This window comes from Cricetulus griseus, chromosome 9 (genome assembly GCF_003668045.3).
Source record: "Cricetulus griseus strain 17A/GY chromosome 9, alternate assembly CriGri-PICRH-1.0, whole genome shotgun sequence".
Lineage (NCBI taxonomy): Eukaryota > Metazoa > Chordata > Mammalia > Rodentia > Cricetidae > Cricetulus > Cricetulus griseus.
In genome coordinates, this window is record NC_048602.1 from 27,499,565 (window position 1) to 27,516,200 (window position 16,636).

Below are 16,636 nucleotides of genomic sequence, written 5' to 3' on the forward strand. Positions count from 1 at the left end.
GCAGGGGCTCTACCACTGAGCCACACCCCAGCCCCTCACTGGGATTCTAGGCAGGGGCTCTACCACTGAGCCACACCCCCAGCCCCTCACTGGGGGATTCTAGGCAGGGGCTCCACCACTGAGCCACGCCCCCAGCCCCTCACTGGGGGATTCTAGGCAGGGGCTCTACCACAGAGCCACGCCCCCAGTCCCTCACTGGGGGATTCTAGGCAGGGGCTCCACCACTGAACCACGCCCCAGCCCCTCACTGTCCTCTCTAGGCAGGAGCTCTCTTCATTAATTCTAATTTAGAATAGGATCTTTCTCGGTAGCCCAGGCAGGCCTTAACCTTTTTTTTTGGTACTCCTCTCTCAGCCTTTGGGTTCACTGCGATAACAGGCTTGTACCACTGCACCTGGCCAAGCCTAATACTTTTTGTTTAAGATAAGATTTAGTGTCTTAGTTTGTGTACTTGTGTCTCTGGGTATGGATTTGTGCATGTGAGCTGGGTGTCAGCAGAAGCCAGAAGAAGGTATTAGACCCCCTGGAACGGAAGTTACAGTTGTGTACTGCCTGAAATGGGCGCTGGAAATCCAACTCTGGTCCTATGCATAAGACATTCTCTTTTGTTTTTTGTTTGTTTATCTGTTTTTTTTTTTTTTTAAGACAGGGTTTCTCTGTGCAGCTTTGGAGCCCATTCTGGCAGTCGCTCTGGAGACCAGGCTGGCCTTGAACTCACAGAGATCCGCCTGCTCTGCCTCCCGAGTGCTGGGATTAAAGGAGTGCACCACCAATGCCCGACACATAAGACATTCTTAAGACAAAGAATTCTAGAATCCCAGACTTCTAGTTAAATGGATTACGACATCCTGGGTCTCTGCTTTCTTTTAGGTGTTAAGGGTTGGCCTCAGATACTTAGAGAGGGACTCAGAGAAAGAGTACTGGGGTGGAGAATCCTCTTCACCATAGTTCCCTTGAGTGCGAGGATTGTATCCTCCCCCACAGTTGTTATTTAGAACAAAATAGGATGAAGACAAATGAATGAATTCCAGAATGCAGGGTTCATAGGGAGGCATAGGGATTGCAAGGGAGGTATAGTGCAGATGGGAAGCTTGACTCAGCGATAGAGCCCCTGCCTAGAATCCCCCAGTGAGGGGCTGGGGGCGTGGCTCAGTGGTGGAGCCCCTGCCTAGAATCCCCCAGTGAGGGGCTGGGGGCGTGGCTCAGTGGTAGAGCCCCTGCCTAGAATCCCCCAGTGAGGGGCTGGGGGCGTGGCTCAGTGGTAGAGCCCCTGCCTAGAATCCCCCAGTGAGGGGCTGGGGGCGTGGCTCAGTGGTAGAGCCCCTGCCTAGGATCCCCCAGTGAGGGGCTGGGGGCGTGGCTCAGTGGTAGAGCCCCTACCTATTATGCCCAAGGTTTTAAATTCACTCCCCATTGCCTAGCTTCCTGTTGGCTTTGGTTTAAGAGGACATACTGGAAAAGGTGTTCAATGCCCTCAGTGATCTAGGAAATGCTCCTTATACCTGTGGGAAAATTCTGACACAAATACTCATACACTAATACTAAGATGACTCACAGACCTGAAGGATCCAGAGCTAGCAAGGATGTGAAGCAATTAGAAGTCCCAGCAGACACTGGAGATCAAAGTAGAGACTGACTCCGCCCCATGAGAACACCGGCAGATAGTCAGTCGCTTGACAGCGTGGCGCCCAGCAAGTTCACCGGTGACAGTGATGATCTAAGTGCAGTCTCCAAGGCTCACGTGGTGGGGGAAGAGACCAAGTCCTCCACAAAGTCTGTTGACCTCCACATGAGGGCCATAGACGACACATTCCCACGGACACACACACACGTACGCTCAAGTAAAAAAATATCCTTTAAAACCTGTAAGGGGTGGGAGGGAGAACTTTGGTTGGAATGTAAAATGATTTTTTTTAAATTAATAAAACAAAAACAAAGCCTGTGTGAACTCCAGGAAACAAACACAGCCCTGGTCAAAAGCCAGGAACTAGGCTAGGCAGTGGTGGGGCACACTTTTAATCCCAGGACTCAGGAGGCAGAGGCAGGAGGATATCCGTGAGTTTGAAGCCAGCCTGGTCTACAGAGCGAGTTCCGGGATAGCCAGGGGTACACAGAGAAATTGTATCTCAAAAAAACAAATAAACCAAATAAACAAACAAACAAAAAGCCAGGAACTAGAAATGAACCATACTTCCACCAGCAAAAAAAAAAAGATTAATAATGATTAGCATGTCCGTATAAGGGACTACTACACGGCAGTGAAAAAGGATTGATTATTCTCTGATAATAGAAGATGAGGAACCTGGGGCCTGGACAGATGACTCAGTGGTTAGGAGCAAAAAGCAGGTTGCCTGGTGGGTGGGAAGAGACTGTGGGACCTCACCAAATTAATAAAACAAACAAATGGGCAACCCCGATTCTAAACTGGCTGTGAAATGGTTATGTTGCATTAAAAATATTTGTCTTTTTAATAATTTGGGGGCTTTGTTGTTTGCTTTGGTTGCTCGAGACAGGGTTTGTCTGTGTAGCCCAGGCTGGCCTGGAACTCACAGAGATCTGCCTGCCACTGCCTCCCGAGCGCCACCACCGCCTGGCTTCTAAAATATTTTTTAATTCAAAAATTGTTTTCACATCACGCTTTGGTCATATTGTTTCTCCTCCCCCCAAACGCTCTCAGATCTTCTCTCCACCCAAATTCACCTTTCCTTTATCTCTCAAAACAAAGCCCAACAAGACAAAAATAAAAAATAAAAAACTTTAAAACAAAACACACAGACAAAAAAAAAAATTTAAAAAATGGAGCCCGTTTGTGTTGACCAGCTACTCCCGGTCATGGAGTCTTCTTGGAATATGGTTGCCACACCCAGAGGAGAAAACGGAGTTAGGAATAAGATTCTGTGCGCTGGGATTTTGTCTGGTTTAAACGGGTGCATGCCTCGTGTGAGCTGTCACAGCCCTGATGTGTCTGGAAGAAGCTACGTCCTTGAAGCCATCCTCTGGCTCTTAAATTCCTTCCGCCTCTCCTTCCGCATCGATCCTGAGCCGAGGGTCGGGTCGGATGAAGACTTCCCATCAGCTCTCTGAGGCATCGCACTGATCCACACATGGATCAGTTGTGGGTGGGTCTCTGTGTGTTCACACCTAACGCAAGCAGAAGCTTCCTTGGTGAGGGCTGTAGCTCGGATCCCAGCCAAGAGTGGTCCATGTGTGTTGTGATATCTTTCCATTCAGATGCGATAGCTGAGCTGTCTGTCACCCTTTTTCTCTCTCAGTGCTTAGGTCATCACACAGGTTAAAGCGCCTCGCTGGTGAATTCTTGGATTTTTTGGTTTTTGGTTTTGGTTTGTTTTTTTTTTTAAGATTTTATTTATTTATTATGTATACAGTCTTCTGCCTGCATGCCAGCAGAGGACACCTGATCTCATTCAAGGTGGCTGTGAGCCACCATGTGGTTGCCGGGAATTGAACTCAGGGTCTCTGGAAGAGCAGTCAGTGCTCTTGACCTCTGAGCCATCTCTCCATCCCTTGGTTTGGTTTTTTGAGACAGGGTTTCTCTGTGTAGCTTTGGCCTGTCCTGGAACTAGCTCTATAGACCAGGCTGGCCTCAAACTCACGGAGATCCGCCTGCCTCTGCCTCCCGAGTGCTGGGATTCAAGGCGTGCGCCACCACTGCCTGGCTTACTAGTGAATTCTGAGCAAGCATTCTATCACTAAGCCACGCCCCCAGCCCCTCACTGGGGGATTCTAGGCAGGGGCTCTACCACTGAGCCACGCCCCCAGCCCCTCACTGGGGGATTCTAGGCAGGGGCTCTACCACTGAGCCACACCCCAGCCCCTCACTGGGGGATTCTAGGCAGGGGCTCTACCACTGAGCCACGCCCCCAGCCCCTCACTGGGGGATTCTAGGCAGGGGCTCCACCACTGAGCCACACCCCCAGCCCCTCACTGGGGGATTCTAGGCAGGGGCTCTACCACTGAGCCACACCCCCAGCCCCTCACTGTGGAATTCTAGGCAGGGGTTCTATTACTGAACTACATCTCTGAACAGGATTTTTTTCTTCGAATCTTCTATCATTCCGAATGTCCATTCTCAGCCTTCTGGAATATTCAGGAGACAAGGTCTTTGGGAACATATCCGCATCTGGAGCCCACAAAAATGATAATTTGGGATCAGAGACACCTAAAAAGATTTAATTTTTCCCAGAAGTGACCCACGTGAGCACAGGGAAGGAAGCGATAAGATCAAGATTGACAGATGTACAAAAGCAGAGGCCACCAGCCGTCAGCCGCCCCCTCCTGCAAGGTGGGACAATAACCAAGGTCGTGAGATCCCCCTTCTCCATCCCCCCCCCCCGCAGTCAGCTTAAAGCCAAGCCCTGCAGAGACAGCATGGATATCGTCAACAACGCCCCATCTGGTGGTGTCTCCTGGGATGAGTCAGCCTGGGGCCGCTTGGCTGAGAGGCCGCTGAACAAACAGCTGATGCCCACTAGAGACCTGATTCCACAGAAACGAGCACATTCAGCCACGCCAGCCGGGTCACAAGACCACCGAACTATGTTGGAGGGCCGGACAGACCCCACAGCCCCGCCTCGGAGAGAGGAGACACTGAGCCTGCGTTGCCCGCCCCCGGGTGCCAGTGAGGAAGAGTTCTGTGTGACCGTGGGTTTCCCAGAAGCCTGGGGAACTTTGGCTTTGTACTTTGGGGCCCTGTGGGGAAGGTGGAGACAGTGGCATGGGACTTCTAGGGAAACGGCCGACGACGAGGACTAGGAAATACCTGTGTCTTCCTCTGGTAAAATCTCCCAAGGGGGCTCTGTGTGGTCAGTGAGATGGCTCAACAGGTAAAGGGGCTTGCCTTTGAGCCCAAGAGCCTAAATCACAACTGTGGGCCCCACAGGTTGTCTTCTGACCTTCACGTTTGCTCCGAGCACACACAGACACATCCAGACCCTAAGATAGATAGATAGATAGATAGATAGATAGATAGATAGATAGATAGATAGGTAAATAAATTGTTAAAAAACAAATTTAAGAAAGGGGGGAGGTTCCTTGGGACTGGAGGGTTGGCTCGGCAGTTGAGAGCACTTGTTGCTCCTGAAGAGGACCCAGGTTCAAGTCCCAGCACCCACATGATAGCTCACAACCACCCACAACTCCTGTTCCAGGGGATCTGGTACCCTCTTCTGGCCTCTCAGGGCTCTCTCTGCACACATGTGGTGCACATCTGGACATGCCGGCAAACACACACCCATAAAATAAAATAAAAAAACTAGAAGGATGGAACGGGGGCTCCTAGTCTAATGATGGAGGCTTGCCCCACTCCAAAAATGGCTAGACTGAGGGCAGACACCTTTCCTCAAGTCCAGGCTTAAGAAGTAGCCACTGGGCTGCGGTGGGGAGAGGTTGCTTGGCACCACGGAGCCAAGGAGCCAAGGGTTCTCTCCCCGGCACCTGCATAAATTGGCTGTGGTGGCCCGTGCCTGTTATCCCAGCTCTAGGGGTATGAAGGCCGAAAGATCAGAGGTTCAAGGGCATCCTCAGATCTTTGCCCAGTTCTGGGAATAAAACTTTGTCATACTCTCCCAGAGGCTGTCTCTCATGGAGGAGTGAGACTGAACAACTCAGTTCTAATCAGAGGAAGGAATTGAGGACAGCGAACAGGGAGGCGTGCTCACTCTCTTCCACATCGGATCTTACACTCGCCTGCTTGTTTCCTGGGCAAACATGGAAAGTGCTCTCTCTCTCTCTCTCTCTCTCTCTCTCTCTCTCTCTCTCTCTCTCTCTTTCCTTCTCCCCTACCTCCTTTTTCTTTTTCAAAAAGTCTCACTTTGGCGGGGCAGTGGTGGTGCATGCCTTTAATGCCAGCACTGGGGAGGCAGAGGCAGGCAGAACTCTATGAGTTCGAGACCAGCCTGGTCTTCCAAGAGAGTTCCAGGACAGACTCCAAACCCACATGTGTGTGTGTGTGTGAGAGAGAGAGAGTGAGAGAGAGACAGAGACAGAGACAGAGACAGAGACAGAGACAGAGACAAACAGAGAGACTTGTGCCTCATAAGTATGGAAGTCAGGGGACAATCTGGGGCGTATATTTTTTGTTCGAGATCAAACCAACTGAGGTCTCAGGTTTGTAGCAAGTGCTTTTATCCACCGAGCCATCTTGCTGGCCTGGAGCTGGCCTGGAGCTGGCTCTGCGGCCAAAGCTGACCTGGATCCTCTGGCCTCCACCAGGCCATTTGCTGGGATTAAGGCTTGCGCCACCTTGCCTGGTTTGTGTGGCTCTGAGGACAGAACCCAGGGATTCTTACACACTAGGCCAGCACTCCACCAATTGAGCCCCAGCCCTCGTCCCAGAGCTTCCTGTCTTGTGCTCTCTGAGATGAACCAGACTGGGGGCTTCCCCTCCCACCTTTGTGGTGAATCCTAGAAGCATGGACCTTCTATGAGAGCATCCCATGATTCCCAGCCTGGGACTTCCCTTGTTCAACCCCACCCCAGTCTCCCTGGGGGCACAGCCCTGCTTACCTATGGCCCACAGGTGCCGTGACACCAGCTGGCTACCGACTGTCCCTGAAAGTGGAGCGTGCCAGGCTCCTGGGGGCTTTCCATTGCCAATCTCTTGCCTTACCCAGAAAGGAGGAGTCATCCCAGCGTCCAGACGAACTGGGAGGGGCAGGGCAGGGTTCTGCCTAGGCCACGCTGCCAGACAGCGTGACATGTGACACCAGAGCTGTGGATCGTCCCATAGAAGGATGAAGATGCTCTCTGGAGGCGCCGTTCCACCAGACAGCTATGCCAGAGGCGTAACTGCTGAGTCATTAAATCTCCCAGATGTCACATGGAGTCCTCACTGTCATCATGCTAGTATGCAATGACTCAGGGGGAAACTGAGGCCCAAAGTGAACAGACTCCCAGAAGGCAGAGCCCTGTTTCCAAAGGCCACATGGCACCTGAAGTCTTGGTACTTTTATGAAGCTGGACAGACAAAAGACAGATGAGGTACAGCACCAGTGGGCAGGCTCAGCCGGTAAAGGTGTTCTGTCAAGACTGAAGACCCGAGTTCAATCCCCAGGACCCGTAAGTAAGGAAGAACTGACTCCCAAAGCCATCTATCTACTCACTTGGACATGTGTACTGGGATATGTGGATACCCGTACACCCAAGCAAAAGAAATCAATGCCATTAACTGGGCAGTGGTGGCACACGCCTTTAATCCCAGCACTCGGGAGGCAGAGGCAGGTGGATCTCTGTGAGTCTAAGACCAGCCTGGTCTACAAGAGCAAGTTCCCGGGCAGGCTCCAAAGTTACATAGAGAAATCCTGTCTCCAAAAACCAAAAGAAGAAGAGGAGGAGGAGGAGGAGGAGGAAGAGGAAGAAGAAGAAGAAGAAGAAGAAGAAGAAGAAGAAGAAGAAGAAGAAGAAAAAGAAGAAGAAGAAGAAGAAGAAGAAGAAGAAGAAGAAGAAGAAGAAGAAGAAGAGCCACCCCTCTAGGAGTGGGAAGTCACACACCTCTCTCCACCAGGCACAGACTACAGGCTATAAAGACTGTACCCTGAGCTAGCCTAGGTGAGCGTTGAAGGCACTGTCACTATAGGTTTTCATGGACATACATGCCAAGAAAGGCCACAAGTTCTTGTGTGTGTGTGTGTGTGTGTGTGTGTGTGTGTGTGTGTGTGTGTGTGTGTGTGTTGTTTTGGGTTTTAGAGACAGCATCTCTCTGGGTAGCCCTGGCTGTCCTGGAACTCACTCTGTACACCAGGCTGGCCTTGAACTCACAGAGATCCACCTGCCTCTGCCTCCTGAGTGCTGGATTAAAGGAGTGAGCCACCACTGCCCGGCTCTGTTTTTTTGTTGTCTGGTGCTAAGAATCAAAACCACGGTCTTGCTGAGCAAGATGGTGTACCCCTTTAATCCCAGCACTCAAGAAGCCAGCAAGGGTGGGTCTCTTTGAGTTTGAGGCCAGCCTAGTTTACATAGCCAGAACTCTATCAAAATAAAGCTTTTGAAAACAATCCATATGCCAGACAAGCAGTCTACCACTGAGCCATGCCCCCAGCCCCTCACTGGGGGATTCTAGGCAGGGGCTCTACCACTGAGCCACACCCCAGCCCCTCACTGGGGTCATTCTAGGCAGGGACTCTACCACTGAGCCACACCTCAAGAGCTTTTTGAGGTTTCTGAGTTTTGACTGTCTGTTTTCCCTTTTTGAGATGGGTCTTTCTGTTGTAGCTCCTGCTTCTGCCTGCCAAGTGCTGGGATAATGGGAGTTTCCCACCACAACCTGGCACTTTTGACTGGAACTTATACTGTCCCAGGCCTGTCCTGAGAGAGGCTGAACTCTTTGGACCCTCATAACCATCTGATAAGACATGTGTATTACCCCAATGTGTAAAGGAAGAAGAAGCTGAGGTTCAGAGGAGACGAGTCATTTACCCAGATGTGAAGCCAGTAGGTCTGTTTTTTTGTTTTGTTTTGTTGTGTTTTGTTTTGCCCCCAAGCTAACCTCAAACTCCTGACCCTCCTGCCTCAGCCTCCAAGAGCTCGGATGACAGGTGTGCACCACCATGCCTGGCTCAACCTGACAGATACAGTGTCTCATTTCCAGTTGCAGACCTGATGGTCCACATTCATTATTACATGGCCTGCCTGCTCCGTTTGATCTACGCCCAACCTCCTGAGACACCCAGCCACCCACCGAGGGGCAGGTGCCTATCTCCCCACACCCTGATCCTGTTCCTCCGGGCTGATCAAAGTGGTTGGGGGAGGGGCGCATGGGGTGTCACTCTCCCAGGCAGCAGAGAGAACAAACCAGATGTCGCAACGCCTTGACTCAGCTCCTTCGTGCAGACCCAGGAGAGAGAGAGAGAAGATAAAGCTTTGGCTGAGCCCCAAACGGGCTGATTCTGCCCAGTGCCTGGCAGCTGCCAAAGCCCCAGGGGAGGAGCCAGGAGGTCCAGACCTTGCTCCAGGAAGCTGGCCTGCATTCACCCCTGGGGGCAGGGCATCCTAGTGGACCCAGGTCGGATGTCTAGCCAAGAACCCAGAGAGAAGGCTCCTAGCTATCTCTTTATCCAGGCTCTTGCTTGTCATGTGTCTGAAGTCTAACTCCATTCCTTCTTGTTGCTATGGTCCACCCCTGTCCACCTACTCGCCCCTCCCTGTTTCAAGCTGCAAGGAGTGGAATGTGCTGTCAGGTCCCTGCAGGTGACCCCAAACCCATAACTTCTCCCTTCCATGCCTCAGTTTCTCCATCCAAACCATTCCTTCTCAGAGGGTGGGGGCTGAGAATTAAAGCTGGTTTGTATCCTCTGGGGCTGAGGGCTACCTGACCAACTCAGCAGGCTGGAGATGGTACCAGGGCCATGGGAACCCCTGCTTAAAGCCCGACTCCTTTCAGTTCCTTGTGGTGTGAGCTGGGGAAGCAACTTCAACAGGGAATCTACTGTATTTTCATTTCATCTTGAGATGGGGTCCCCTGTAGCCCAGGATGGCCTGGGACTTGACAAGGTAGTTGAGGATGACCTTGAATTTCTGACACACACACACACACACACACACACACACACACACACACGGCCTCTGCCTTGGGAGTATTGGGATTGCAGGCCTATGTCACCTTGACAGGTTGATATGGCCCTGGGAAAGCACTGTGCCAACACAGCTATAACCCCAGGTTGTAGAACTAGCAGGTGAATTTCCTCACCAAGCGTGGCTGAGATTAAGTGGGCTGACTCTAATGCAACCTTGACCAGAATAAAGAAGCCCTTTCTGCCTCATGTGCATAAAAGGTGGCAAGAAAGCCTGGCAGCTCAGGTAAGAGTTAAGGCAAGTGGGGATGTAGCTCAGTGGTAGAGCTCCTGCTTTGCACGCATGAGGTCCCAGGTTCAATTCCCGGCGTCCCCCATCCCATTTTAATTGTTCCTGCCGGGCATTGGTGGCGCACGCCTTTAATCCCAGCACTCGGGAGGCAGAGGCAGGGGGATCTCTGCGAGTTCGAGGCCAGCCTGGACTCCAGAGCAAGTGCCAGGAGAGTTTCCAAAGCAAGCAGTGTGGCCAGGCAGGACAACACACACAGGCAATCCCAGCACTTAGGAAACTGATGTATTGTTTGGGTCCAGCCTGGACTACATAGCAAGTCCCGGCTACAACTGCATAGCAATTTACATCAGAAGAACAGCAAAGCAATTGGAGGGTCAGCTAGCAGTTAAGAGCACTGTCTGCTCTTGCAACGAACCTGGCTTCAGTTCCCAGCACCCACATGGCAGCTCACAGCCATCTGTCACTCCAGTGATCTGATGCCCTCTTCTGACCTGCACACCCAATATGTACGTGGTACACAGACACACATGTAGGCAAAGCACTCATACACACAAACACAAAACAAATACATCCACAAACTAAAATTAAAAACAAACAAACAGGGCTGGAGAGACGGCTCAGAGGTTAAGAGCACCGGCTGCTCTTCCAGAGGTCCTGAGTTCAATTCCCAGCAACCACATGGTGGCTCACAACCATCCGTTATGAGATCTGGTGCCTCCTTCTGGTGTGCAGATAGACATGGAAGCAGAATGTTGTGTACATAATAAATAAATAAAATCTTTAAAACAAACAAACAAACAAAGTAGCCAGCAATGGTGGCGCACACCTTTAATCTCAGCACTATGGAGGCAGAGGCAGGGGGATCTCTGTGAGTTCGAGGCCAACCTGGTCTACAGACAGAGTTCCAGGACAGGCTCCAAAGCTACACAGAGAAACCCTGTCAAAAACAAACAAACAAAAAACAAAACAGCATGGTGGCCCATGGCTCGTGTCTGAAATCTCAGCACTCAGGAGATTCAGCAGAAGGAGAGGCTGAGGCCAGCCTGAGCTACATAGGAAGTCCCTGACTCAAACAAATTGACAGATGGAGGAGATGCCAACAGACATGGAGAAAGAGCTATCAACAAAGTGTTTGCATGGTGGCGCACACCTTTAATCCCAGAGCTCAGGGGGCAGAGGCAGGCAGATTTCTGTGAGTTTGAGGCCAGCCTGGTCTACACAGAGTAAAGTGCTTGCTCTGCCAAGCACAGGACCTGAGTTCAATTAAAACAACAAACAAACAAACAAACAAAAAAACCCACACATTAAAAACACTCGTTGTGGTGTGGCACCAGCTGTAATTCCCACACTAGGAAATTGGTGCTGGGTGGCCTCTGCTCTGCTAACCCAGCCCAATCAGGGAGTCATAGGGCAGTGAGAGACTGTGTCAAAAATGAAAACGGTGGATGCCACTGACACCAAAGAACAGCCCCCGAGGTGGAGGCATATAAACACCCAAATGTACACGTACACTTTTAAAGGTGTGTGTGTGGGGGGGGGAACCGGGGGACAACACAGGTGCTTTCTTGAACTGGTCCACTTAGCAAATGAGAGGACCGAGGCTGAATCAGGTCAACTCTGGAAGTCACACACTAAAGTGCAGATGGTAGGATTTGCACCCAGGCCTCAGAAACAAAGTGGGACAAAGCTGAGAAACTGAGAGCGAATGAGGTGAACTCCACTCTGCCTCCCCCTCTGGAAGGGGGATCAAGGCCCATGTCCCCTTTGTTTCTCCCTGGAGACCCCCTTCTCCTCCCTGGGAGAAATTAGGGATGAAGCAGGAGGAAGAAGATTCAGAGACAAAGAGCTGTTCATATGAGGGAAAGTGGTTAGACAGCGAGCAGGACTTCCCAGTCCTCTCTGGGAAGTTTTTGGGACTCATCCAGGGGCCGCCCCTGCCAGTGGGTGGGGCCCTCCAAAGCTGCAGTCTTAGAGGAGAGACCCTAGTCCTCCCCGCCTGGGGTTTGAAAAGCCAGGGGGGAAACAGGGGGGTGGCCATCCTGGTTCCGCATCCTCCGTTCCCGACACTGAAGGGGAGGCTGCTGTGGGAGCTGGGGCTTTCCTAAGCCGCTGAACATTCTGGGAAATCCGAGACAGCTGCAGGGCGGGGCTCATTCCAGGACTCCCTCCCTTTCCCTCCCCTCTGTTTCCACGGGGTCCCCAGGCGCTGGACCTCCCCCCTTCCCCCAAGGGTGGTCCTCAAACTGCTCCTTTGAGCCAGCAAGACAGCTCAGTGCGGAAAGGGGCTTGCTGCCAAGCCTGAGGACTCAAGTTTGATTCCTGGGACCCAATGGTGGGAGGGGACTCCTGTCGTCCTTTGCACTCGTGCACCTGTGGGCACACAGGGTAAGTTAGTGAATGTGCACCCGGGATTCGTAAACACACAAAGGCCTCCTTCCTTACGCCAGGCTCCCACCTTTAGAGCCTCTGATCTCCTCCCTCAGAACTGACCTCCACTGTCTATTCCTTCCAAATACACCCTCACCTCCTCCCTCAGACCCTCACCTCCTCCCTGAGACCCTCACCTCCTCCCTCAGGCCCTCACCTCCTCCCTCAGGCCCTCACCTCCTCCCTCAGGCCCTCACCTCCTCCCTCAGGCCCTCACCTCCTCCCTCAGACCCTCACCTCCTCCCTCAGGCCCTCACCTCCTCCCTCAGGCCCTCACCTCCTCCCTCAGGCCCTCACCTCCTCCCTCAGGCCCTCACCTCCTCCCTCAGGCCCTCACCTCCTCCCTCAGACCCTCACCTCCTCCCTCAGGCCCTCACCTCCTCCCTCAGACCCTCACCTCCTCCCTCAGGCCCTCACCTCCTCCCTCAGGCCCTCACCTCCTCCCTCAGACCCTCACCTCCTCCCTCAGGCCCTCACCTCCTCCCTCAGGCCCTCACCTCCTCCCTCAGGCCCTCACCTCCTCCCTCAGGCCCTCACCTCCTCCCTCAGACCCTCACCTCCTCCCTCAGACCCTCACCTCCTCCCTCAGGCCCTCACCTCCTCCCTCAGGCCCTCACCTCCTCCCTCAGGCCCTCACCTCCTCCCTCAGGCCCTCACCTCCTCCCTCAGACCCTCACCTCCTCCCTCAGACCCTCACCTCCTCCCTCAGACCCTCACCTCCTCCCTCAGACCCTCACCTCCTCCCTCAGGCCCTCACCTCCTCCCTCAGGCCCTCACCTCCTCCCTCAGACCCTCACCTCCTCCCTCAGGCCCTCACCTCCTCCCTCAGGCCCTCACCTCCTCCCTCAGGCCCTCACCTCCTCCCTCAGGCCCTCACCTCCTCCCTCAGGCCCTCACCTCCTCCCTCAGGCCCTCACCTCCTCCCTCAGACCCTCACCTCCTCCCTCAGGCCCTCACCTCCTCCCTCAGGCCCTCACCTCCTCCCTCAGGCCCTCACCTCCTCCCTCAGGCCCTCACCTCCTCCCTCAGGCCCTCACCTCCTCCCTCAGGCCCTCACCTCCTCCCTCAGACCCTCACCTCCTCCCTCAGACCCTCACCTCCTCCCTCAGGCCCTCACCTCCTCCCTCAGGCCCTCACCTCCTCCCTCAGGCCCTCACCTCCTCCCTCAGACCCTCACCTCCTCCCTCAGACCCTCACCTCCTCCCTCAGGCCCTCACCTCCTCCCTCAGGCCCTCACCTCCTCCCTCAGGACCTCACTTCCTCCCTCAGACCCTCACCTCCTCCCTCAGATCCTGTCTTTCTCCCTCAGATCCTTCTCCCCAGGCCCTTTTGTCCCCCCTTCCATCTTCACACACACCAACACCAAACACCGCCTCTCCCAGCACCCCGCTGCACCCCTGAGCCTGCTACACACACTTTGTGCCACCTGCTCCAGTCCTGTGAGGGCCAAGTCACCACCCTACCTGTCCCAAGTCAAACCCCCAAGCCCTGATCCCAGCTTCCAAATAATGGTCAGAGCTCCCCAACTCTCTTTTGGGTTTGGGGGACCCAGAGGAGTGGGCTATCAGATGCCAAGTCAGCCCCCCAGCCTTCCCAAGGTGATTCCCATTCTCACCTTGCTGCGTCGTCTCCCCAACGCCCCCCAAGCTGGCAGGCAGGAGTGACATTGCCTTGCTATCCAGAACAATCTGAGTTTCAAAAGGACATTGGCTTCTTTCAGTTCACACAGGGAGAAGGTCATTGGGGACAGGAACACAGGGCCCTGGCATGCCAGGAAAGAGCTCTACCACCGAGCTGCACCCCCAGCACTATTGTTGGGGCATATCCGTAACGTTTATTTATTTCATGTGTGTTGTGTGTGCACACAAGGCAGGACGTGCGTGCAGGTTGAAGGACAACTTGTAGGGTCAGCTCTCTCCTTCAACCACAGGGGTTCTGAATATTGAACTCAAATCCTTCAGCTTGGTGTCTAGCACCTGTATCTGATAAGGCATCTCCCTGGCCGTTTGCTCGTTTTTTGGGGGGAAATCATGTAGCCCAGGCTGGCCTCAGGCCTTCTCTGTAGGTAGCTGATGCTGGCCTTTGAAACCCTGGCCACCTCTATGGCACTGGGGTACTGAGTGTGCACCATACCCACCTAGCACTTTCGTTTTTGCTTTATTGGCTCATTTTGTTGAGATAGTTTCCACAGGTTACCCAGGTTGGCCTTCAACTCACTCTGTAGCCCAGGCTAACCCAAACCTTTCTCTCCTTTTGCCTCGACTGCTAAACAACCTGGAATTACAGGCAAACACAATTCCCCTGGTGGCTTGGAGGTGAGATTTGAACCCAGGTCTGGTCTTCTCTCCTGATTCACCTTAATGGCACACTGTGGGTTGGGAGGAGAAGGGCAAGCCAGAAAGAAACAAAAACGGTAGGAAGAGGTAGGTCACCTGGCACCTCGAATCCCACAGACCAGGTTAACCATCCACTTGGGTGGGGCCCCAGCCGGCCAAAGTCCCTTCATAGGCTCCACGCCCACGTTCATGGTCCCAGGACAACGGAGGACTCAGAGACAAAAAAAAAAAAAAAAAAGTGGGGGGAGGGACAGAAAAATGGAGATGTAGGCTCACACCTGTAATCTCAGCACTCTGGAGGCTCAGGTAGGAGGACTGCCCCTAGTCCGTGGCCAGCCTGGGCTACAGAGACCCAATCTGGAAAAACAGTCAGGAAACGGGACAGGAGACAAGGGACCCGGGAACGGGTTTGTAGAGACGCATGGACATCCGGAGAAAGAACCAGGGGACCCCGAGAATCTTCTGGGCGTGTTTGCAGCGCAGTGCCCATTCCCCTGCCTCCCTAAGTCTCCAACCGCCTTCCCCCATCCGCCTCCCTGTGACTCAGTGACCTGGATTCAACCCCAGTGGCCGCTCCACCTCCAGGGATGTCCGGGAAAGCCCCGAGCTGCGGCCCCGCCCCGGGGCGGGCCCCGAGCAGGCTGAGCCTCTGGCCGGCCTCCCCAGCTCCTGTGCCTTTGAGTCAGGGCCCCAACCAGCCGGGCCTGTTCCCCACCCGCCAGCCCCTCCTCGGGGTGGAAAGAGAAGTGGGGGGGAGCTGAGGAAGTCAGCCTGCACCCCCCAAGGCCCACAGTGCTTGGCCTTGAGCCCTAACTGTGGCCTGCTGTCCCAACCTCTTCACTCTGGTCACCCTGTCTCTCGGGATCTGTCTGCAGGTTTCTTCCCTTTGGGATTCAATCTTCTCCTCTGAGGCCTCTGGCTGGGTGCAGGGACCCAGCAGGAGACACATTCGAAGCTCTCGTGCACACACACCCGTCCACCCTCCGCCCTGCAAGCCGGGAGGCACAAGGAAGGCACAGAGTGGCTAGTTCCTGGGCACCAGCCAAAAACCAGTCCCTGCCCTGGGCTGGGCTTTTCATTCTCAGCCTGATGGTGCAGGCCTGCCATCCCCACCTCCTCAAGAGGCAGGCAGGAAGATTCCAAGTTCAAAGCTGTCCTGGGCTACTGAGCAAACGCAAGGTCAGCTTGGGCAGCTTGAAAACTTGGAAAGCAAACAGAAGGTTGGGCCATAAATGCTCAGTGCTGGGACGATTGCTTGCCGAGCACAAGTGCCTGGGCTCCAGTATTGCAAAAAAGAAAAAAGAAAAAAGAAAAAAGAAGAAGAAGAAGAAGAAGAAGAAGAAGAAGAAGAAGAAGAAGAAGAAGAAAAGAAACAAAAGAAACAACTGTGTGTGTGTGTGTGTGTGTGTGTGTGTGTGCATGGCCGAGGTCACCCAAGAGAAAGTAGGAATCAGGATTCAAACCTGTGTCCTAGCAACCCTGTGGCCTCCAAGAATCGCAGGGTTGCGACAGGAGGTGCTGGGTGAAAAACTCAGAAACACTAAAGGAAAGATGGGGCTGGTAACAGTAGGGTTAAAGAGAGGAGGTTGCTCACAAATGTTGACTCCGATAGATAGGCAGCCGCAGCCATGAAATTCAGAGACAGAGTCGGCTGAGACATTTGGATCCCTAGCACGCAGGAGGCACCTGCTCGACCAATAGAAAAATGTGCCTGTTAATGGTGGCCCGAGTCCACAGCCTCAGCTTTTGGGAGGGAAGACAGGAGTTCAAGGTCATCCTCTGCTCCATAGCAAATTCAAGGCTAGCCTGGGCTACATGATCCCTGGGCAAAGAAAAACCAAGGCCCCAGTGGAGCAGGTGTCTTCCCAGCACTCGAGGTGGAAACAGGAGGATCAGAAGGTCAAGACCACCCTCTGCTGCATAGCCACCTCGAGGCTAGCCTGGGCTACATGAGCTTCAGTCTAAGAAAATGAGAGGGAGAGAGAGAGAGGAGGTAGGGAGAGAGAGAGGGGGGGAAAGGACAGAGAGCCAGAGAGAGAGAGAGAGAGAGAGAG

General features: G+C 53.5%; 1 non-coding gene across 1 annotated transcript; it reads left to right on the top strand.

Moving 5' to 3' along the window:
* The first annotated feature begins 9,831 nt into the window (after positions 1–9,831).
* On the top strand, positions 9,832–9,903 carry Trnaa-ugc. The gene has a single exon. It is a non-coding gene; the product is annotated as a tRNA-Ala (tRNA).
* Positions 9,904–16,636: the final 6,733 nt, after the last annotated feature.